This window comes from Anabrus simplex, chromosome 2 (genome assembly GCF_040414725.1).
Source record: "Anabrus simplex isolate iqAnaSimp1 chromosome 2, ASM4041472v1, whole genome shotgun sequence".
NCBI classification, from domain to species: domain Eukaryota; kingdom Metazoa; phylum Arthropoda; class Insecta; order Orthoptera; family Tettigoniidae; genus Anabrus; species Anabrus simplex.
Window position 1 is genome coordinate 278,621,674 of NC_090266.1, and position 25,024 is coordinate 278,646,697.

A 25,024-nucleotide genomic window follows, 5' to 3' on the forward strand; every position below is an offset into this window, starting at 1 on the left:
CCGGGAATCGAACCCGGAACCCTCTACACCGAAGGCCAGTACGCTGACCATTCAGCCAACGAGTCGGACTACGACTGCATAGCCTCTTAACACCATATTCGCACCAAAACGATCGGGGTGCGAATCCGGTTAGTATATTTATTTAAGATTTTTGAAATGATATGTCATATTCCAGTGGCACGGTTTACACGTAAAACTGTAGAGAAATTCATTCAAAATTACATTAACTTACAGTTCTAGTGGGCTTAGCCTACCAAGTAACCGCTACTCAGCCCGAAAGCCTGACATTACGAGGTGACCCGTGATCAGTGAAAGGAATCCTTGGACCAGGTCCGCAATCAAACGGTCAGATAGCATCTTACGTAAGCTGAGTGAACCATGAATCACCCCTCATATCTACGTAAAAAATATTGGGCCGGGCTGAGTGGCTCAAACGGTTGAGGCACTGGCCTTCTGACTCCAACATGCCAGGTTCGATCCTTGCTCAGTCTGGTGGTATTTGAAGGTGCTCAAATACGTCAGCCTCGTGTTGGTAGATTTACTGACACGTAAAAGAACTCCTGCGGGACTACATAGCGGAAGCTCGGCGTCTCCAAAAACCGTAAATGCGGCTAGCAGGACGTAAAGCAAATTACATTAGATTATTATTAAAATTATAGAGTTATTGTCTTAGCCGGTAATCGAATACGATCCTCCGTGTATAACGTAGGCTTGTTACCCCTGAACAACGAGGCTGGCTGTGCAGACAAATATACCTACAAAGAATCTCTATGTTATTTTAAAATACACACATTTAATATTTCTAGAAATATTATATGAATGTACTTATTAGCATTCTCTTCGATGTTCGTCTTGCAAAACAAATCGCTGTGTTCAAACGGAATTAGAAAAAAACAGTTCCTCTATTTTGCTTTCGGATAAAATGTGCCTATTGGAACTTGATGAAAAGCCGTATATAAAAGAATTATGCAGTAAAAGTCAAGATTCATAATAAATGAAGTGGCAAATGTCAAATATGAAGAGGACCCCTCAAATCATTGTGGAGATACTTTATATCTTCTGAAATGTATTCTCACCAGTGCTTGAAGACCCCTTAAAAATCCTGTAGGACAAAATTCCAGCATCATGTAATTTGTTCACACCATTAGCTGTGGAAATGTTCGTACTATTATTATTATTATTATTATTATTATTATTATTATTATTATTATTATTATTATTAATTCACTGACTTTCAGTTCAGTACATGAAGAAGTACTCTTCCGACAGAAGTAAATTGTACACTGAACTGCCGGTACTGTTAGTGGTTGATAACAAGTAAAGGAATTAGTAAATATCTCACGTTAATATCTCCCGAGACCATCAGTTTGAAGTATGATGCCATTAGTTTAACATTTTTGTCACACGCGTGCTTTATACTTCATTTATTACCCGAAATACGCAGAACATACGAAACGCATTGGCGTTCTTCTTCCCTCTCGAGAATAAGAAAATGCCATCACACACTCAGAATAGCAATAACTGTATGCAGATGGCAAGGAGTGGACTGTTGTAATAGGGGAAAGTGACCGTGGTGAGTGATGACGAGGAGGAGATGGAATTTACCGACAGTATCTACGATATACTACGTATTCACTACCAGAATATGCATTTCTTCTTCATCTATACTCTCACTGTGGACTGAGACCCTGCACAGAATGGCCCATCTAAGTTTACACCTCAAATTTCTTGTGACCAGTTGAAGATAGTAATAGGCGGTTTTAGCTTAAAGTAATGACAGTAAGTGCCCCATGAAATAACATAAAATATGTGCTTCTGCTTTTATAAACACCGAGAAAACGACACCAAGTTATTTTTTCTTAAATGCAGCTTTACGTGCTCCTGTCTCATAAGGAAGTGGATGTAGGCAATCACACTCAGTGATTGCAATTATTTCACTGTTAGATTTGTATCACTGGTGAGAAAGAGGATTGTAGTGTTTAATGTTAATTTTTTCCAATTTGTTTTACGTCGCACCGACACAGATAGGTTTTATGGCGACGATGGGATAGGAAAAGCCTAGGAGTGGGAAGGAAGCGGCCGTGGCCGTAAGTAAGGTACAGCCCCATCATTTGCCTGGTGTGAAAATGGGAACAACGGAAAACCATCTTCAGAGTTGCCGACAGTGGGGCTCGAACCCACTATCTCCCGGATGCAAGCTCACAGCTGCGCTCCCCTAATCGCACGGCCAACTCGCCCGGTGTTTAATGTTAAGAACTTCATATTTGGTCCGTATTGAATACAGATTAACAAACAATAAAGTAGAGTGCAATAGATCCATCTTTTAAATACAAAATATGCTGCTACTTTAAAATTACTACATAATTTTATTTGGTACCGATTTCAACGTCACAGACGTCATCAGCCAAATTTGGGCAGGCAAACAAAGATATACACAATGTTAAAATACAATCTATACCCTTAATGGTTAAAATATCAATGGTTGTGTAAAATACAATGCGTGATTATGCTTGAGGATTGCAGTGTGCATGTTTTCAAATGTGGTGGCATCAGTAGTTCGTAGCCCAAAGGTCAAGAAGAAATGGGCTGTGTACGTCTCATACCTTAGGTTGACGATACCAGAAAGAATGAACATACAGTCTCTGGCATATCCCCCTCTCTGTGTATTTAACCTTTAGAACGTTGGCAATAAATTTGAAATAATTTTGATTAGTGCTACTTGTCTGACTACGGAAATAAATACATTGCTGAATGTGGTTGACTACGATCAACTCTTTATGCAACAGTAATGGGCAGCTTTCCACTTCCAAAAAAAGCAACTTTTTATCGCTGCCTTGATGCATACTGAAGCACGAGACCCACATCCCATGTTAATTTATGAATCCCTATTGGTATTCAGCTAGCTGAAAACCACCTTTCTCTATCCCCTAATATTCAGAAAAAATTTGAGCTGAAAACCTCAGTGTACCTAAAAGAAAGCTTTAGCAACGAGTATATAAATAAGCAAGTAAATATGTAACTAAATTATACACATGAAATCCTCAGGAAAAGTAAACTCAAGTATTTTAAATAAATGCTTCTGAACAGGGTATACAATGTTCTGAGACTCCACTGATGTGGCAGCGAAATCAAAAGAATGGTGAACGCTTGAGGATTTCGCACATTGAGCAAGGGTTTCTAAACACAATGTGGTGTGGTACATACAACTGTAGTTCCTTCTCATACATTTGTGTTGATCAAAAAGTTTTCGAGTGCTTTATATATTCGTTTCAATGCTCCGTCCGTCGCCGTGATGTCTAATAGCACATTATATCAGGGGTCCGAATCGACCAAACAAACTAACGATAATTTGAAATATGTGCATCAAAATTAACTTTTTTTTTTTTGCTAGGGGGTTTACGTCGCACCGACACAGATAGGTCTTATGGCGACGATGGGATAGGAAAGGCTTAGGAGTTGGAAGGAAGCGGCCGTGGCCTTAATTAAGGTACAGCCTCTGCATTTGCCTGGTGTGAAAATGGGAAACCACGGAAAACCATTTTCAGGGCTGCCGATAGTGGGATTCGAACCTACTATCTCCCGGATGCAATCTCACAGCCGCGCGCCTCTACGCGCACGGCCAACTCGCCCGGTAAAATTAACTTTATTATGAAAAATTATATGTTGTTTAAAATTTTTCACTCCGATCATATGGGTCATCGGAAGATTTCAGTGTTCTTAAACCAATTACAGCACCTTAGTTTCCATAGCAGCCAAATTATCTCTCCCTGTGTATCCACAGTATTATTTATTTTTATTCATAATTTTGGAAATTTTTGCTAGACATCGGGCCAGCATCCCATTTAACGGAATCGACATTTATTGAGACGTGGTTTCTGTTCAATTACACTCATTTCGTTGCAGGCGTTTACAACCTGGTGAGCTTGTTCAATCGATTCCAATAAATCTGCACTGTTTTTGAAACTGATTCAGTGATATTTAGCAACGTCATGAACAATACAAGACGAGTGTTTGCATTCAATTTCTAATAAGATTGTTGAGCTGAGTGGCACAGACGGTAGAACCCAAGTTGGCAATTTCGATCCGGCTCGGTCCGATGGTATTTGAAGGTACTCAAATAAGTCACCCTCGTGCCGGTAGGTTTACTGGCACTTCTATGGGACATAATTCCGGCCCCTTGGTTTCTCTGAAAGCGCAAAAGCAATTAGTGTAACGTATAATTGTTTTATTATTATTATTATTATTATTATTATTATTATTATTATTATTATTATTATTATTATTATTATTTGATAAGATTGATCCAAATTTCCAGTTTAAGCTCATGGTATTGTTCCTCAATACAGAAGAGAAAGAACTTACGTGTGCAGACAGAGTATTTGGGACGTAAGTACAAATAACCTTACGGAAGGTACTGTAGGGATGAATGTCCGCAGTTCGTAAAATATCATTTAAAGTTACACTTTCGCTGAGGTTATGATGCCATGATGATGTGTTAATTTAACCTCGCAACGAGAAACGCTAACCTAAACATAGACAGGCCCTTTTCGGGCTCCCTTTGGAGGACCCGAACTGCTGAGGTGATATGATGGTGTCGTTAACACGTGTGCTAACCTAAACTTGGCCACAAGCGGTAAACTAACCTCACACAGGATCTTTGCCGTCTCCCTTTGGAGGAGTAACGGAGCTGTGACGTCACAGCGCGGGCGATTTAAAATGCAGACTATTGGCTAAGAGTGTAAGCTTATATTCACATAACGTCATAACTTAACGCGCAGACCTTCCCCTGACAGAGCTGTGGCGTCACAGCGCGGGCGATTTGAAACGCGGACTGCTGGTTAAGCGTGCATGACATTATAACGTAACGTGTGCAGGTGTAACCTTACGGGCCCTGGGTTCTATCCCTTTCCCATGCTTAACTGTACAAGGGCGTTAAACTTACAGTCCTCAACTTTGATATCCAAGTGTAGAAGATTAACCTAACTAGACAAAATGCCGGCTATATAGGAGGTACTTCAAGGTCTCGGACCCGAGCGACTGTGGAGTTAAATACGCTAGCTTTGGAACACTCAATTTTAGATTTTAACTTTGCAGCTTACATATTTGAACTCTAGAGGCTTATTGCGGACTGCAGTATACTCTGCACCAGTCAGAGACCAAACCGTTGTGTTCAGAACACACCAGGAACTTTAATTTACTAGGGCAGCTATGTCTAACGCGTAGAGAAAGATAGCGGGACTGAACATGTGTCATACTAAGGTCACGCTGTTTTGACATGCAGTGATCACGTGGACATGGTTATGCATGTTTAGACTTGTTCGTTATCAAGGTCACTCTCTAGTAAATTCAAGCCTTTATATAAGCTATGAGCGAGAATATTTTCTTTAGTCCATAAGATGCTGTGGTACAGAGTAGGGTGTTTTATTACTTCATGACAAGAACAATAATAGTTAATGCTTAAGGCTTTAAAGTAAACAGGAATAAATTAGTAATCAAAGAGGTGGCTGTGTTGGGTTGCACTGTGTTGTGGGCACTAAAACTCGTCATTTTAGTATTTAACCCCCTTTCCATTACTACTTGCAAACAGATGAAGACAAATAGCAGACACAATGGACAAAAATAGAACTGCAATGGGAAGAAATGGAAGACCTTATCGCCCTCTACATATGATCATGAACGCTCGTTCGTCAAGAGCAGATTTTGTTTTTTAAAGGGTTGCGAAAAGAACGAATGATTGCGTGAGTAGTGAGTAGTGATTAAACTGTATAACGGACATAAACTAACGAGTTAACTTTACTTATGAACAATACCATGGCTGCGAAGAAAGCGGACAATCAGACACAGAAAAACATGAAGAAGAGTGCTGAGAGAAAGGTGAAGAATCATGCTGGGCATGAGTTCATCTATAATGCAATTGATTTTCTTCGTTTTGAGCTTCAAATTCCTACCTACCAATACTGAGGTCCTGGCACTAAACTCGATGTTCGCTTGGTGGGTGGTGATCCTGGTATTAATATGTTAGATGCTGCTTGCGAAGACAGCGATCTTGTTTACCGTACTAGTAAACGTGAAAACAAACCTGAACTGAGACGTGTAACAGATGGAAATTTGCTTTGTAAAGATATGAAGCGTGTGAGATCACCTAATATTACAGTTGCAGAAAAAATTGCAGCGCTTGTCGTTGCCGGTGCAATGAAAGGAAAACTGTTATTGGGAGGTGGCATTAAACAATGAATACAGCAGATATAATCTATGCGAGAAACGACTAAACAGATTCACTTTAAGAAATAAAAATACGCATATGCTTAAATAAGCACGATTTGTGAATCATAATGCAGGTGGTGTTTGATTTCTATGTTAATACTACCCTACCCCAAGTCCTAAATTAACTACCAGTAATGACGATGACTAACAAGCTTAAACTTGTTTTATGCAATAAAAGGGAAGAGATGTACAGGTTCCAGAATAAAGATTCAAGTTTTAAAGTACATCCTCATCATTACTCCATGAACTGAATTTGTTATAAAAAACAAGCCATTTGACATACAGTTTATTACCACGACGACGAATAACACGTTCGATTAAATAAGGATAAGGTTTTTTTCTCTGCAGCTCTCCGATGAAGAATACTCCTTCAATAGGCTGTCCTGAAAGATCGCGAAGTAAATACGTAAATTGATCAGTAACCTTAACACTGCTGATGTGCAAAATGTTTGTGCTCCAGTTTGGTGTATACCATTTTGCAAAGACAAGACAGATGCAAACAAAATCACCTTCTTTAAATCGATGGCGCCGTTAATCAGCTGTTTTGATTACAAGATGAATAGCATTTAATCGTGGTGCATTCTTAGTAACAAGACGTGGCTTTGTGCTGATTGTGCGATGAGGAGTATTGTTGTAGGTAGACACAAGCCTAGGTAGCGGATTAATCCAGCGATAAGAACTTTTGGTTCTGAATACTCGCCATAGCACTGTTTTGAGCGTACGATTAAAGCGTTCTACAACACCTGCCTTGAGATTTCTGTACGTAGAGTAGTGATAAATACCAAATAACCTGAGGCAAGAAGAAAAACCTTGTTGTAAAATTCTCTACCTTGATCAGTTTGAAGGATCACTGGGCAGCTTTTTGGATGTTCAACAATATGTTTAAAGGCGTCTTTGACTTACGCTGCTGTCGCAGAACACACAGGATGTGCAAAAGCAAACTTGGAGTACACATCGACGGCATTAAGTAGATACTTATACCCATTATTGCTTAAGGCATAAGGAATTATTTCTATTAAGTCAGCTTGCCAGAGCTCACCTTTTCCACGTGTAATAACGCGCCTGCGATAGTAGGTGCGACAAGCTGTTTTATGTGATTAGTGTGCGATTCTTATCTTTACAGGTAAGGTCTTATCTTGAGGACCCACTACCGAATAATACCTGCATGACGTAATTCTCTCTGTATTTCTAGAATTTCTGATCCGTGACTTTTGTGGCCAAAGCTTGCAAAGCTCTTACAAGTTGCAAACATTATACGAGTAAGTTAGGGTCATTCCAGTACCTTACGTCTACATACGGCAACAAAGGCTTGTAGGTAACATTGAGACCACGCGCAGACAGTTGATGTGACTGAAACAGCTTAGGAATAGACGCTCGTTACTTAGACTCTTATTTGCATTTACAGATTCTGTCCTCTTGTAATTACGTCGTGTAGCGTCAGTAGCAAAAAGTATTGCTTCATAGTTTTTGAGATTATCTTGTGAAATTATATCCTTGTCGGGTATTCGAGAGACGTAGGTTTATATTCAACAACTATTACGATTAGTGTTGGTATTAATTGGAGCATTTTCATTACTTATCCAAACACAGTCGTCATCGTAGCAAAAACCGTAGGTAGTGGCAGTTTGTCTTGTAAAGAGTTTTTCTTCACACTTCAAAATTTAGGGGAACACGTTTTGTAACGTCTGGTATGTGAACGTTAATTTGGTAGATGAGGTTCCGGTGGTCATTCAGCGTACCTTGAGACATTAACAATTCAGGGTATGTCAAATCGAATTTATACTCCATCTGCAGGCGCAGCCATGCATTAAACTGTCAGGTGACCCCTCAAAACAAAATGAATATCGGTGCGTCCGTGTGTCGTTGTGACGTACGCAGACTACTGCGGTCATATAAGCACGTTTTAAGTAAACCAGCACATCCCATGAGACATCTTACCGAGGTTTAAGTCGCTAGGGCCGTCACTTCGATCCAGGAAAGGTGGAATATTCGTCATGTTGCTGTGGATCTCAATGACTCTCCAACGCTCGTGGAATCGCTACATTGAGACAGGCCAGTTGACAAGGAGGGTTCGACAAGGTCGTGGACGCATGACAACCTCACAGGACGACCGATATCTGACCATCTGCGCGTTACAGCGTCGTTCAGAAAATGACAGAGAACTGCAACAAGACTTCAGGAGGGTCAGTGGAGTCACGGTGTCTGACCAGACAGTAAGGAACAGGTTAAGAGAAATGTCCTTACTACCCAGACGTCCTGTTCGAGTTCCCCGTTTAACGCAGCAACATCGCGCAGCTTGCCTTCTGTTTGCCTATTTCCTCGAAAACTCTGCTAACTTCGCCAATGGAGATCTGTGTTGTTCACAAGCGAGTCCAGATTTCTCCTGTCACAGTGTGATGGACGTCAACTTGTATGGAGACGCCGTGGTGAGCAGTACATGCCAAATGTCTTCCAGAAAGCCCACCGATTTGGACAAGGTTCTGTGATGTGTGGGGTTGCATCAGTATTGATGGCCGTACAAATATTTTCGTCTTCCGTGGTAATCTTACCGCTGCGGAGTATATCGAGCAGATACTGCTACAGCTATTGCATACGATGTTGGCCCTGTATTCGTACTCATGCACGACATCGCCGGGGCTCATGTAGCGCGCATCACCAGAGCTGTCTTGCGAGAACTGGACATTCAAGACATGGAGTGGCCATCAGTGAGTCACGACCTTAATCCAAACGAGTATGTCTGGGATAGGTTTGACAGAAGTTTTCGTGGGCGTACTGTTCCACCACTGACTCTCCAAGACCTCGAACAGGCTCATATTGAAGAATGGGACCTGATACCGCAATGTGACCCCCGTCGACTTATACGAAGCACGCTACACTCATCTTGCCGAAAACCCACAATAATATTAGCGTTGTCACGTATCAAGTGCTTAGGCACACGAGAATAGTTTTGATGTAACTAGAAGCAATCTGTATATTTATGACTTCCCATGCTAGTGATAGGGCTGGGAGGGTTCTAAAACAATGAGAGTTGAATCAGCATTTTCCCACGAGGTCATTGTTGAGGCCAAGGTGATTGGCCCATGACGTTATGGCCACGTGACGTGACGTCATTGCAACGTGCTATTGTTTACAAACAAGACCATGTGCTCTTGACAGCTGTCAGCTGTCATATTGACGGCCGCTAACCTCGATTTTTGAGCACGTGGGCGCGGCTAACCTCACTGCTGCAATCTTGATAGGTCCTAAACTTACTTTTTGTGGACAAGTAAACGTGGCTAACCTCACTGCTGCCACCCTGACAGGTCCTAACCTTATATTTTGGCGACGTGGGTGCGGAATTTTAATAAGTGACAGCTGTCAAAATAGCAAAGGCTATTTTGACGGGTCCTAACCATACACTTTCGGCACCGTGGGCGCGGAACTTGAACAAGTGAACGTGGCTATCGTCACTTTTGCCATCGTGACAGGACCTAACCTGAACTTTTTTGGCCACGTTGGCTCGGAATTCGAACAAGTGAACGTGGCTAATCTGACAGATGTCATCTTGATATGAACAAACTTCGTGCACTTGTTTTGGTGTGGCTTTTGAAAAAAGTTTGCATAGCTATCCTCGCTGCTCTTTTCATGACATGTCGGCGCGTAATTTTCGAAAAGTGATCGTGGCTAACCTCAATGGGGGTCCTAACCTCGTACACTGGTTTTGGCGCGGACTTTTGAAAATGTTAACGACAGCTAAACTCACAGCTGTCATCTTGACGGTACATAGCCACGTGCTTTTTACAAGAATAATTTTGAACGGCTCTAACCTCACTGCTGTAATCTGGCTGGGACTTAGCGATGTGCAGGCATGGAATTTTGAACGATCCCAACCTCACTGCTGTTATCTTGACGGACTTAGCCATGTGCGACACATATTGGAGGGGGTAACCTCACAGGGTTTTAGCTAGATGCCCTTCCCGAGGAGGGTTCTAATCTCAGAGGATTATAGTTTTCAGGCTAGCTACCCTTATCGACATGTCCCTTTATAACACCATCTTGGAGGCGCCTAAAGACCCTCGTTTTGAAGCTAGCTGCCTTTCTCGTCACGCCCCTTCCAACACGATCTTAGAGGGGCCTAATGTCAAAGGACTATAGTTTTAAGGTTAGCTGCCCTTCTCGTCATTCTCATTCTCGACACCATCTTAGAGCGGGCCTAAGGACCCTTGTTTTTAGGCTAGGCTGTTAAAACGTCACGTTTTACCGAAAAGCCTTTGTATATTATTTGCGGATTTCTAACTCATCGTAAATTCAGCAACAAAACAGATAGCTCACAACTTGATCACTGCAAATTAAGAAATATTATACTATATCTCAGCGGAATTATTTATCCCTACGAAAACGTGTACATTAATTTTGAGGAAATTAAATTTGGGTTATTCTATGATATGTTCTGTAAATTCCGATCATCGTATTACCAGAAAGACCGCCCGCAATTTTCCCCTGAATAATTCAAAGTAAATAACCGATTTTTAGTTACAGACTGCTCTTATCATGAACAATCTATAAAAGAATCCCCTGTCGATGTTCGTTTAGAATTTCAAACATCTGAAAATTTTCCTGCTAACACAACAACCTATTGGCTTATTATTCACTTGAGTGATGTCACTTACCATTCACTTTCGAATGTCGATACAATACCATAAACAAGGATAGGCCTACATCATGAAGGTAGGCGTGTGCTTCTACACCGAACACTATGGAGCGAAAAGAATAAAAAGACTGCACGGTTACAAACAATCGTCTCGCAAAACTGTGAATATGCAACCTGTTTGCCTAGCAACGAAACTAATACGCTACATCTTATTTACCTCTCTCGAGCAAGCGAGGCTGTTAAGATGTCCTATAAACATAGAACCTTATATCAGATGACGAACCTTCTGATTCAGTGTTTACCACCAGGATTTTTATTTAAGTATGCAGTTCCTTTAGTAGATGATTTTTGAGACACCCTACCTCTACGCAGTAAGATGTCAATCGATGCAGCTTTATGCAGACTCTGCCGACGACATTACTAGCACTGAAGTGCAAATCGCATCGATTGGAATGGACCTAATCCGAAGATTGCAGAAAATGATACACCATTACAAATACGTCTCCGCAGCTGGGAGCTGCATGAGTATCCTGTGTTACCGGCTATAAACAAGCATGGATAGGCAGTTAAAACGTTACGTTTTACCGAAAAGTCTCTGTATCTTATTTGTGGATTTCAAACTCATCGTAAATTCAGCCACTGTAGATAGTGTATGCCTGAAAATTTACCCTTTTTTACAGTATCTGCTGATGATTATGAAATGAACTAAACACGAGGACTACATTAAGATAAGAACAGCAACAACTCTTTTATAAAGCGTAACATGCTTAGTATAATATATTTTGAAAACTTAATTTCGTAAACAATAAATATTGTCTTAAATTGAATGTTGCAGGGTGCTTCACAATTTTTCAAGCCTGCTACTTCTTCACAGTAAGTTGTTAAGGAGTACAGCAACCTTGTCGACAACATAACAAGCATTGTAGTAAAACCGTTAGTAGTTTGTATAATTTTGTAAATAATAACACAATAAATATTTCATTAAATTTAAAATGTTGTACTTATTGCATTCCCTTCGCCTCCTCTCACTTATCAAATGTTTACCGAGTCGTCGCCATTTTGTTTTTAAGAAAATGTAGGCTGAAGAACTTCTAGCTCTCTTTTCATCACCTAACCGTTGTTTGCCTCGGGGCACAAGTGGATTCGAAGCAGTAATTATTCACATCATGCACGCTGCATAAGATTCGAATCCCGAACCCAGGAAGCGAATATTTTATTTCTTCAAACACAATAGCAAAACCTGCACAAGATAGTCTAGAGAGCCAACAGAGAGAGAGAGAGAGCCTGTTAGTGAACAATTCTAAACATGCATAACCATATCCACTTGATCACTGCATGTCAAAACAGCGTGACCTTCGTATGGTACATGCTCAGTTCACGATATCTTGTGCCACGCGTTAGACATAACTGTCCTAGTAAATTAAAGTTCCTAGTGTGTTATCGACACAAGGTTTTGGTCTCTGACTGTTGCAAATGATACTGTGGGCCGCTATAAACCTATAGAGTTCAAATCTATAAACTCTAGAATTAAAATCTAAAACTGAGTGTTCCAAACGCTAGCGTATTTTACTCCACAGTCGCTAGGATCCGAGACATTGAAGTACCTCCCATATAGCCGTTATCGTGTAGAGTTAGGTTAATCTTCTACACTTGGATATCAAAGCCAAGGTCTGTAAGGTTAACGCCCTTGTACAGTTAAGCATGGGAAAGGGATTGAACCCAGGGCTCGTAAGGTTAGACCTGCACACGTTAGGTTTTAACGTCATGCACCCTTAGGTAGCTGTCAGCATTTCAAATCGCCCTCGTTGTGACGTCCCAGCTCTGTCAGGAGAGGCCTGCACGTTAGGTTATGACTTTATTTAATGATAAGCATACGCCCTTAGCCAGCAGCCAGCATTTTATATCGCCCGCGCCGTAACGCCACAGCTCCGACACTCCTCAAAAGGGAGACGGCAAAGGGCCTGTGTGAGGTTAGCTTACCGTTCGTGGCGATGGTTAGGTCAACACACGTGTTAACCACACCTACATGTCACCTCATCGGTTAGGCTCCTCCAAGGGTTGACCGTGAATTGCCTGTTTTAGGTTAGGTTAGGATTCCTCGTAACGAGGTTAGGGTAACACGTCATCATGGCACCAACTACAGTCACCTAACTCATTGGACTCCTCCAAGGGGAGCCAATGAAGAACCTGTGTGATGTTACGTTAGCGTTCGTGCGCAAGTTTGGTTAACACGTCGTAATGACGTTAACCTAATATGCAGGTCACCTAACCGATTTGGTTCCGCCAAGAGCGCCCGACCAATTCGGCTCTTCGAATGGGGTCCGTGACTTTTCGGGCTCGACTCCTCCAATGGGGCCCCTCCGATTCGGCTTCTCCATAGTGGCCTAGGTTGGCCAGTGAAGTTAGCATTGCCCTCGTACGTTTGGGTATGACTTCATAACCTCACATGTGGGTCAAAATCACCCGTGATCATTCCCTGACCAATTGAGCCCATCCATTGGTGTCTGTGAGGTTAGGATTGCTCTCGTATGCAAAGTTATGACTTTATTCTGCGTCTTAACCTCACCGAGATGTCATTGAACCCGGATAAGAAAGCATATAGGGACACTACTAGGTCATTATGTCAGAACAGATATAACTACACTGCTCAAAAATGCGTGGGGAAATGCTGACGCAGCACCTGTTGTTTTAGAACATACTTTGTCCTTCTACACGTAGCATTAGATGGCAACATTCTTAATTGTTTTGAAAATGTTCTTAATTCTTGTTGGAGTTATTGCACTTCACTCCTGAATCTTTTCTATTTGTATGTCTTAAGGTGGAGCCATTCGCTTGAATATTTGTACTATCAATTCGCAATTAGCAGCGAACTAAGAATGAAAAATATCAACCACATAAGGTGCTACGGGCTTGACGGGCCAAGCTTTATCCACCGACGGCTACTTTAAATGGTTCTAGACTGGGTGTTGCACGGTTAACGGGAAATCTGCCACCAAAAATCTCTGGAGGTTGCCGAATTCCTTGATCAGGTTGTTTACCAAGTGCTGCAAACTCTCAGTTCTGTAATATGATTCACCCAACGGCAATATAGCTTCTGCTACTTCATTTCGTTGGCTGATATCCTCATATACAGCTAGTTTTAAGTAAATGTATATAGCCTATGCAAGGATAATTTGGGTGAAGTATGATGAGACATTTGGTGAACTACAGTATGTCTTGTATTTACCGGATGATGTATTTTTGTTCGGAAGGTAGTGGAATGCGTCAGTTACATCATTTTCAAGTTAATGTAATCGCAATGGAACTGAGGAGACGACTTTCGATACTCGTAAAGTCCAAATCCATGAGTTTGGGTTTAGTTCTACTTGCAAATTGTTCGAGACGTTGTCTCAAAGAATTACGGTGTATTAGGGAAATAAATCAATATGACATGGAAGAAGACTTTTCCATTCCTCTGTTAGTTAGGAAGTCTCCTAAACGGAATATATGACGAAGTACTTCATTTGCAACCGACAACACATGAATTGTACTTTAATCGATTACATATTTTGAATGTGTCCCTATTATTGTGGATAAATACGTTAATAACAGCATTTATTGTGTAAGCGTTTCTAATTATTTTAACCTAATGTCCTTGAATTTCCGCGGAAAGCATATCTTGGAGAAGAGAACGCTGACCTAGCATATAATATCTGCATTTGCCGGTAACTGAGCAAGGAAATTCCGTAATGAAATATACTGAAACCTGAGTTGCGGTGGCCCTACGGATAAGGCATAAGCTCTTGAACTAGAGGAACCAAGGTTATAGGCCATCACTATTAATATTTCACAGTCACCAGTGGGTTAGCAATTCAAACTTACATTGGATCTGCAGATCAATGACCACCTCATGACGACTAAGGTCACATCACAACATTGAATGTCAATGGCCACCATTTAAGTCAGTATAGACGATCGAAGAACGTCTTTTTATTATGTACTTCTTCAACTCACTCCTCAAGGCCAGGTGTAGATTAGATGCTATGAACTGTCATGTAGTCTGTTTCGGATTTAAGAACGAAACTTCAGTCTGTAAACGGTTCTTGATCCACTTAAGCAACCGTTCATGTGAGTATTGTTGGGATTTCTTCCATCCGTGGAATTTCTCTGGGGTCGCTGGATATTCTAGGCTCTGTGTGATCCAGACCAATTATTTTCTCCACGGGAAACACATAATTTGTGAAATCTTCCTTTCAAAAATACTTCTATTATCCAATAGTTTTGGCACAGTATATTCGATTATAATGTGCTGTTGTGTTAATATAATGTATTTAAATTTAATTTCGTGTGGCTATTTCTAGCCGAGAGCAGCCCTTGTAAGGGAGACCCTCCGATGAGTGTGGGCGGCATCTGCCATGTGTAGATAACTGCGTGTTTGTGGTAGGTGATAGTGTTATGTGTTGTGTGTTAATCGCAGGTATGTTGGGGACAGCACAAACACCCAGTCACCGGGCCATTGGAATTAACCAATGAAAGTTAAAATCTCCGACCTGGCCGGGAATCGAAGCCGGGACCCTCTGAACCGAATGCCAGTACGCAGGCAATTCAGCCAACGAGTTGTACAATATAATGTATTGATTTGTTGTAGTGAAATGTTATAGCATATTTGTTGCATATTTGACAATAACTCCACCACGTCCCTTTTCTGAAATCTAATTACTCATTTGTACCATTATATTATTTGATGCTAATCTGTGTTTTCTTCGACACGCGTGAGTGACTCGTCTGTGCTGTAACGGTTCAAATCCCGTTACAAGATGATATCTGTATTTTTATTATTGTATGATTTTATCTGTATATTATTATTATTATTATTATTATTATTATTATTGTTATTATTATTATTATGTCAGTATTATTATTATTTTATCTGTGATATTGTACTATTATTGTAATTATCCGTTTTATTCAATTTTGCAATTGCCTGTTGCTTGCAAGATTGCACTTAGATGTATACATATATACGTATGTGTAGTATAACATTCAATACCTGTACAGTGAGAATTGTTGTATATATCAGGGATGGGATGTGACGTTGGTGCATTGTGCAATATTGTTGGCGATTCTGCCAAGTCATCGCCAGGCCATGGCTACGTCATCGTATTTATTTAGAATATGCGCGCACGGTGTCATCGCCGCGGGGCTATTTCACCACTGGATGTAATATCTGTCGCGTAGGTGGGAGTATGTCATTGTTATTTCTGGAGATTACGTAGTTGTGTCAACCAACTTCTATATAAGGTGGGTGCACATTGTAGCGTCAGTCATTACTTATACGGATGCAGTACAGTGAAGTAGTCTACTAGATCAAGAGGCCTTAAGTGGTCAGCCAACGAGTGTGAACGAGAGATGGAGAAGACTCAGTGAGCCATTAATTATTGGTCATTGAGAGAGTGAGACCAAATGGTTGGTCCGTCACTTAGTGGAAGACGCGGACGCAAGGCTTACCAAGGAGTCAGAGAGGGCAACCCTGGACCTACCAAGAGGTCATACCATATTGTCTTACAAAGAAGTCAGATGATATGGAGAAGAAGCAGTCGCAAGGATGTATCACCACGTTAGGCGTGACACATCTACAGTAAACACCAGAGCAATGGATTACGTCGTAATTACACTCAAAGTGTTGAAGGTACAGTCAAGTGAATCAGTGAGGGAAATATTTCGTATAAAGTGTTAAATGTCCGGTCAAGTAGAATTCAAATTCATGCCTAGTTTCTTTCTGTTGCAATGTCATAATTTCATATTCTCATCTGTTTTATCGCAACAAGACTCACTATTTTTGATATATTTTTTAAAGAATATATATTGTTCTATCAAACGAATTCATAGTTTCATTTCATTGACAGTAAAATCTCTTAACCTCAAAATTAATGGGGAAACCGAACGCCAATCTCCTTTTCCCAGAACTTATATGGTATGTTGTCAAAAGTAAGCTTATTACCCCACACCCTAGAGATAGTCAAGAGTCTCATTCCATTATTGCTGTACTGAGTGACAGCTGGCGCCCTTCAAATAACGTATGTGTAAGTAAGCAGGTAACAAGTAAGTGTGAGTACAAGGTCAGACGAGTGTGTATTTTATTTAATGAATGTTAATTTTCAGATTTTCCATTTTAAATGCAGATATTCAGATTTTGCAATATAAATGCAGTTTTATATGTTTGCAAAGGAAGTCAGACAGTTAGGAAGTTCTCAGTGCAATGCTTTCGTTTCTTCCTAATCTGCGTGGTTTGGCGGCACGTGACGTGTATCCCGCAAGTAACGGGCGATGATCAGTACACTTCTCTCATTCTCGTACTTCACAAAAATCACCAGATGACGTCAGTCAGCGGAAGGGTTGAATACTCGAAGAAGAATTTCTTCTGTATCCATAGAGCAAGCCTCCCGAAAAGTTGTAAAGCAGTGTCCTCCAGGAATCTCAACTATATTAATTCCAGTGGAATTAATGAAGCTGTTCGTCTTACCTCTTCGTGCATTTTTGCCATTTATCTGCAATATTATATGTTCTCTCTATGTTAATTAAGTTATGAGTTCCTTATTAAATAATAGTTCCCCTTGACATAAAGTACGACAAACTTTTTGTAATAATGAACTCCAAGGAAACTTTGGAACGACGAATTTGCTGTGAGAAATTCCTGCTGTTGCAAACGAACATTGCTGTAATCTTTCACGGTAATCGGAACTCTAATTCCTTATGAACAGTGAGAAGTAGATTAATGATTTCAGCTATTCCCATTCAAGACGTTCTTGACACCATGTGTCAATTTGCACATTTGAACAGCGACTGCGCTTTGATTAACAGTTCCTAAATTGTCTCATTTCTGTTGTCTAGCCATCTATCTGCCTTCAGATTTCACTTCTGTTATGTTTATTTGGGCTATACATACCCTTTAGTGTGTTTTTCTGCTATTTGCTTTACGTCGCACCGACACAGATAGGTCTTATGGTGACGATGCGGTAGGAAAAGCCTAGGATTAGGAAGGTGGCCTTAATTAAGGTTCAGACCCAGCATTTGCCTGGTGTGAAAATGGGAAACCACGGAAAACCATCTTCAGGGATGCCGACAGTGGGATTCGAACCCACCAACTCCCGGATGCAAGCTCACAGCTATGCGCTCCTAACTGCACGGCCAACTCGCTCGGTACTCTTTATTTGTTCTAGTGAAGTACTGTATTTTTTTGTTTGTTTGAGAGGAAGTACTAACACTTCACAAGAAATGTACACCAAAACCTATTGTAAATATGATGTCAACGTCTGAGAATTTCCCGTTTTTTCATTCCTTTGCCTACCTCCCAACATTTTCTATTTATGTGGAGTATCTGGACTCCATGAAACTGTTTCATTCTTGTCACTGAAGGTCGATGGCCTGCTACAGAAACGGGATATCTTGATAAACAGGCTGATCGGAAACAACGTGATGAACCGAGTATATGAACGTTAGAACATTGATCATACTGAACGGTAATTTTTAAAAATACGTCGATAACTCGCGCCCTTTTCTTTTTATCAGCTGCTGAAGTCAGCCAATCGGATCGCTTCGCGGGCGAATTGAAATGTGCTTTATGTGGCGGTGTTGCTAAATCTGCACATGGCTTGGTCGGGCTTGAGAGCCATGTCGAAAAATGAGCATCATATAACATACCGTGAGTTTTAGCCAGTGCCATCGTAGTGTGCTTGCTCTAAAGGGCGAGACTATCAACAGGAGTTTCCTTGTTGAAGTCCTCTCCTGGAGGAGTTCGTTTCTTCTATTGGCGCTCTAGAGCCGGCCATAAGCCATGTGAAGATTTAGCAACACCGCTTCGCAAAGACCATCTATACTCGCCCGCGAACTGATCTAATTGGCTTACTTCAGCAGCTGATAAAAATGACGACGGTGGGAGATATCTAATTACTTTTTCCAATTATTTATCAGTATGACCAAACCTCTAACGCTCATATATCCTGTGTACGTTATTTCAGACCATCCTGTATATATATTTATATTTTTACGATTTGCTTCACTTCGCACCGACAGAGATAGGACTTATGGCGACGATGTATAATTCTACCAAGTGTAATGTCTATATGTGTACCTAAGGCAGGCTGGCATGCCAACAGCTTGTCTAAGACTCTTTAACATCATTTTGGTTCTTCGGTGCGCAAGTGTCGTGTGATCAAACTTTAGTTTCTGCTACAAGCGCTCACTTTCCCATTCTGAATGTATTGCTTTGAAGTTCTGAATTTGTAACTGTGAGGTTTTATGCAGGAAATATATACAAATTTACAACGTAAACAGGTGTCTAACGAAGGAAACGGTGAATTATAAATGGACATCTTTGCCTACGGTCTGTAAATTAACACAAAACATTTTCAACACTTCTTTGAATTTCAGTCCTATCCTGTAGTGTATTTTAAGACAATCGTACAGCAAAGAGGTAGAATGTACGGTACTTCAACAGCGAAGAAGGTAAAAATGTGAAATAGGAACAGAATATTAAACTCAGTAAATTTGATATTTAAGAAAGATGAATGCCTCAGCGAGTTAACCGATGTTGCAAAATTTTAAGTTCAATAAAATGAGATCTGATGAGAAATCAGGCTAGTTCTCCATATATGAGCGGAAAATATTTGTTTCCAGTAATTAATATTCCTGAAATCAATGGTTTATATTCGTCTCTGCTCAGTGGTCACTTCACCAAATAGACACTGGTAGTTACCCGTGCAGTATTTCAGGCTGGGAGAGGACACTCGTCTTCATAAGTACTCTAATCCTACTTTCTCCGTACATGAAATTTCTAACTTTTTGCTGTTTGGGTTATCAGTCCATAGACAGGTTATTTACAGCCATACATGCCACCTTTTCATGCGCTATCATTTTAATTTCTACGTAAATACTGCAACCTACATCTACTCTAAACTCTTTGTCACATTCATGCCTTAGTCTATGTCTACCGTTGTTAACGCCTTCACTACCCTCAAAATATAACTGAACGTCCTGGGTGTCTTAAGATGTGTTCCTTCATTCTATATCTTCTTCTGGTCAAAATTCGCCAAATCATTCTCGTCTCACCAATCCGGTTCAGTATCTCTTCAGTCACGACTATATATATCACCTTCAGCATTCTTCCGTAAGGCTGAATTTTAAGAGCTTCCATTCTATTTATTTCTGAGCTAGTTATTATCCACCTTCCACTTCCATTCAATGCAACACTCCAATCTAAAGTCTTCAAAAAAAATTATAATTCTTATATCACTGTTAGAAGTGAGGAAATTTCTTTTCATGAGAAAGACTTCCTTGCTTTTGATAATCTGTATTTTATGTCCTACTTACGTTTGCCATCGTTATTCTACTACCAAGGTAAGAAAAATAATTTGCTTCTTTCAGACTTCACTTCCAAATCAAATAATTCCTGAATCACCTGACTTCGCTCGACTGGGCTCCATTACATTTGTTTTGGAGGTATTTATTTTCATATTATACTCCTTCCCCAAGTGCGACAGGCTTCCACCTTCTTACAAGACTAACGAGAGCAGGATCCCGAGGGCTGGCCAGACCTACGTAAAACACTTCAAACATCAGCCCTGAAGTTAGAACAGCCTCCGATTAAACGAAGACATAGATGGTAGATCATGGCCTGTGAAAAAGCCATTGGTGATCGGATGAAATCCTGGAATAAATGGAACGTGCATCAAACAACTGAAAAATGGGAGGCCTTCTTAAAGGTGCAGAAAATTACCTCAAAAGTAATCCGCCGGGAGAAACGAGCGTATAATATAAATAGACGCGTAGAAATCGAGCAAGAATTCCTCAAAACCAACACTAGAAATTCCTAAAAAGAACCTTCCGTGAGAATTTATCTAGTTACCATTCACCATCTTTATGTTTCCATCGAGCAGATGGAACATTAGAAACGAACACCACAGAGAACTGCGCAATTCTTGCTGACTACTTCCGAGACCTCCTCAATTGTGTTCCTCCAAAAGAAAGACTGAACTTCGAAAATCCCATGCCAAACGCTGATTCACAACACCCGACACGCCAAGGTCCACCACAATGGTGCAGGTCTATATGCCTACCTGTTCAGCAGATGATGAAGAAATCGAAAGTATATATGAAGGGATAGAAGATTTAATACAATACGTATAAGGAGACGAGAACATTATTACGATGAGAGAATGTAATGCATTGATAGACCAAGGAAGAGAAGTTAATGCAATAGGAGAATTTGGACAGGAATAAAGGAAAGAAATAGGAAGTCGGCTGGTTGAATTCTGCACCGATCATAATTTAGCCCTTGCTAATACTTGGTTCAAACACGATAAACCGCCACTGTATACGTAGACGAGACCTAGAGACACTGGAAAGTGTCAAATAGAATTCAATATGATTAGGCAGAAATTCGAAAACAAGGCGCTGGATTGCAAGAGCTTACCAGAAGAAGATGTGAACTCGAACCACAACGTTGTGGTCAAGAGATGACATCTGAATTTAAGAAATTGAAGAAAGGAAGAAATGCATTATATGGGACAATATAAGTTGAAAGATAAAAGTGTGAGGGATTGTTTCAAGAAACATGTTGCATATGAACTGAAAGAAAAGGCTGAATGAAGCACAATAGGTGAAAAATGGATAGTATGAAGGATGCGATCAGTAGGGATGCTGAGTAAAGGTAAGAATCAGTGGATAACTCTGGAGATATTAGACCTGATTGACGAACGGTGAAAAAATAAGACAAATCAAAAATTAAGGACGGCAGAAAAGAATAAAGCCAATTAAAGAATGAAGTAGGTAGAAAGTGCAAAACAGCTAAGGAAGATTGGCTGAAAGAGAAGTGCAACGATCTTGAGGTGGTATGGTTGTTGGGAAGGTAAGTGATGCGTAAAGGAAAAACAAAGAATCATCCGTATCAGGTGACATCTTCCGAGTTTCATACACTAAAACGAACTGAATGCCTTCTGAAATCTTATGTGAAGAAATAGTAATAGGTAGGGACAGGATTCAATTCCTGCACCACTTAGGTGCTCGCCAGTCACTCTAACCACCTCACCAGAATAGTGTGAATATAAGATAGGCATCCTTTGGGATGTTTAAGGAGGCAGGTCTTCACACTGATGTACAGATAACAGAGTTTCAAATACCGGTATTGACACTGTTTTCATTGGTTGATGATCACTCTTCTTACTCTTTTATTCAGTTCATCATCGTCATCAAAATCATCATCAGCAGCAGCAGCAGCAGCACACCATTATATTCTCATCGCAAATCCAATAAAAGTGCCCTGTAAACTATAAATTTTCTTCTAAAAGGAGCTTTGCCAAGACGAATGATACACAACCAATCACGGGAAGAAATAGCACACTGTAGTTCCTTGCTCGTATACCCGTAATGTTGAGATAAGGTACGAGGGATGTATACACTACAGCATATAAGTAAAACGGTGGGTCATAACAGAACACGTGTCCAGCTGACGCAGAATGTCAAGGAGAACATAATCCCAATCTGAGACTACAAAGCATAATAAGCCTTTGGTTCGAAGAGGATTCCCGAATTATTTGATGATTTTGAATGTTAATTGTATATAAAATCGGATGCCTTTACTTTTCGTCTATAGACAGTTTCCCCTGCCGTCTACTTTTTTTAAATTCTACAAAACCACTTCACTGTATATCCTAAGCCACCCATTTAACAAATGCTAAACTGCACAGCTTATGTCCTCTATACTTCTTTTGTTGGTTATGGAGCTTCATATAAGCAGACTTGAGACATCATGATTAAAAACACCTTGTGTTCGGTGGATGAGATATTAGTCTATATCCGATCATAGCAGAAAGCATAAATTAAAACTGTAAAATGTAACTCACAAGACAATTCAGATCGAGAGCGCGATTAGAGTGGAAGGTTATGAACGAGTTCACCGACGTGATATATGGTTTACCAAGAAAAGTTTGCACTCCGTTGACCCGGTTTCAATCCTCACTCTCCTATCAATTTTGAAATTACGTTATGATATCGATTTAGCCAAAGGACATATAACTGAGAAAAGCAGCCAGTTAAAACCCATATATAAGCTACTATGAAAGCGGTTATCCGCACTATCCCACATCAACTCAAGTGAATACTAAGATACAACTCCTGCCTAATCCTAATCCCAGTTTAATAAGCAACACAAGTAGTTTTACATCACATCTAACAATTATTTTTAACTTCTTGAAATGTGAGGGAAATAAAAGAAGAATGTCAGATATTGTTTTCAAACAATCTGAATCATGCCAATCAAATAGTATTAAGGTTAGGTTTGAGATGCAGTTGCACATATTGGATGACATGCTTCTACGTTACACGGCAATGTCTTCCTCGAGATTCTCAATATTGATGCGTCAGGCCATCCTGTCGTCGGCAAACGCATACAGGGAGCTCGAGATAAATCTCAACTTCGTCCAGATTTACAGAGCCAGTGCGCTCCTATCCAATGAAGAGAGAAAGGGAGAGGGACAGAATGCCAGAAGTTGACTACACACACATACAAATACACATGAGTTCAAAACCAGTTAATAGCTAAATATTCAAGTCTATGTTGATTGTTGAAAGCCTCATGGTTAATTGAAGAATGTTGGTTGTCTCGTGTATGTTCTCCTTTGAAAGTGGGATGTTCCAGAAAAGCCTTCCCGGTCCTCACATGCTACATATTTCAAGAATTCTCCAAGTATTGGAACTTTCTAATAAACTATAATTCCATCAGACCACGGCTTCACTCGGTAGGCGTGCAGCAGGTTGGTAAGACGACAAAAAACATTCTCCTTGAACAGCTATTTTTGTTCAACAAACTATTTTTCAGTTCGGCAATCAAGTGATATAATTATAAGTGTAATAATCCCTGTCCCACTGATTTAACGCCAAGACGAACAATAGTGATCAGAGACTTTCTTAATTTGGGTAATATTGTAAATATTAAATAATATGTTAATGTTTTACGTTCTACTAACTATTTTGACGGTTTTCAGAGACGCCAATGTGCCAGAAATTTGTCCCGCAGGAGTTCTTTTACGTGCCGGTAAATATACCGAAACGAGGCTGACGTATTTGAGAACCTACTATAATACGAATTGTGAATTTGTTGTAATTGTATGACCGTGTAATCCTTTGCTTGCATGATACATTCACTCCAAAATTTCCAGGTACCAGAACGCTGAGTTTTACTTAATTGCATTTAATTTTCTAATATTCTATATTACTTTCAGGTGATTCCTTCTGTGAAATCATTAGACTGGGGAGTTAATCACATTTAAAAAAATATTCTGGTCGTGGTGCTAGTAAAACGAGATGAGCTCTATAGAGAAACCGAAGTAGTAGATGATATTACACGAAGCTGATTTTTGTTGTAGTTAAAAATAAATGTGATAGAAAGGAAGGTCTCAAATGTAGGATTATTAGGCAGAACTATATGGCTGATAAAACAGGAGAAAGGAGGGAGTTTTGAAACAGTAACTGTGATCGGTGGAAAACAATAAAAATAATTAAACATACCCTGGGATGGGTTTAAAGCAATTGTTGAGAAACGTTAAACCAGGTTTGTGCCTCTAAAGGTGGTAAGGAATGGTAAAGACCCACTATATTATAACAGAGACGTAAAGGGACTAAGAAGGAGATGTAGGTTGGAAAGAAGTAGATTAAGATATGGCTGTGGAAGTTAAGAAGAACTTGAACAAACTTACTAGGAAACAGAATCTAGCAAAGGAGTCAGCTAAATATCACATGAAGGCAAGCATAATTGGCAGTCATACAAATTTTAGTAAAAAGTGGAAGTGTATCTACTGATACTTTAAGACTGAAACAGGTTCTAAGTAGGACATTCCAGCAATCATTAATGAACAAGAGGAGTGTGTATGAGAGGATCTTCGAAAGGCAGAAATATTCATACAGCAGTATGTAAACATACAAAATACATACAAAATTGAATACTAGAAAAGCAGCTGGAATTGGTAAGATTTCGGGGGATATAAGAGACAATGGGTTAGGATATAGTACCATATCTGAAGTACTTATTTGATTAATGTTTGCATGAAAGAGCTATACCAAATGAATGGAGAGTTGCTATAGTAGTCTCTGTGTATA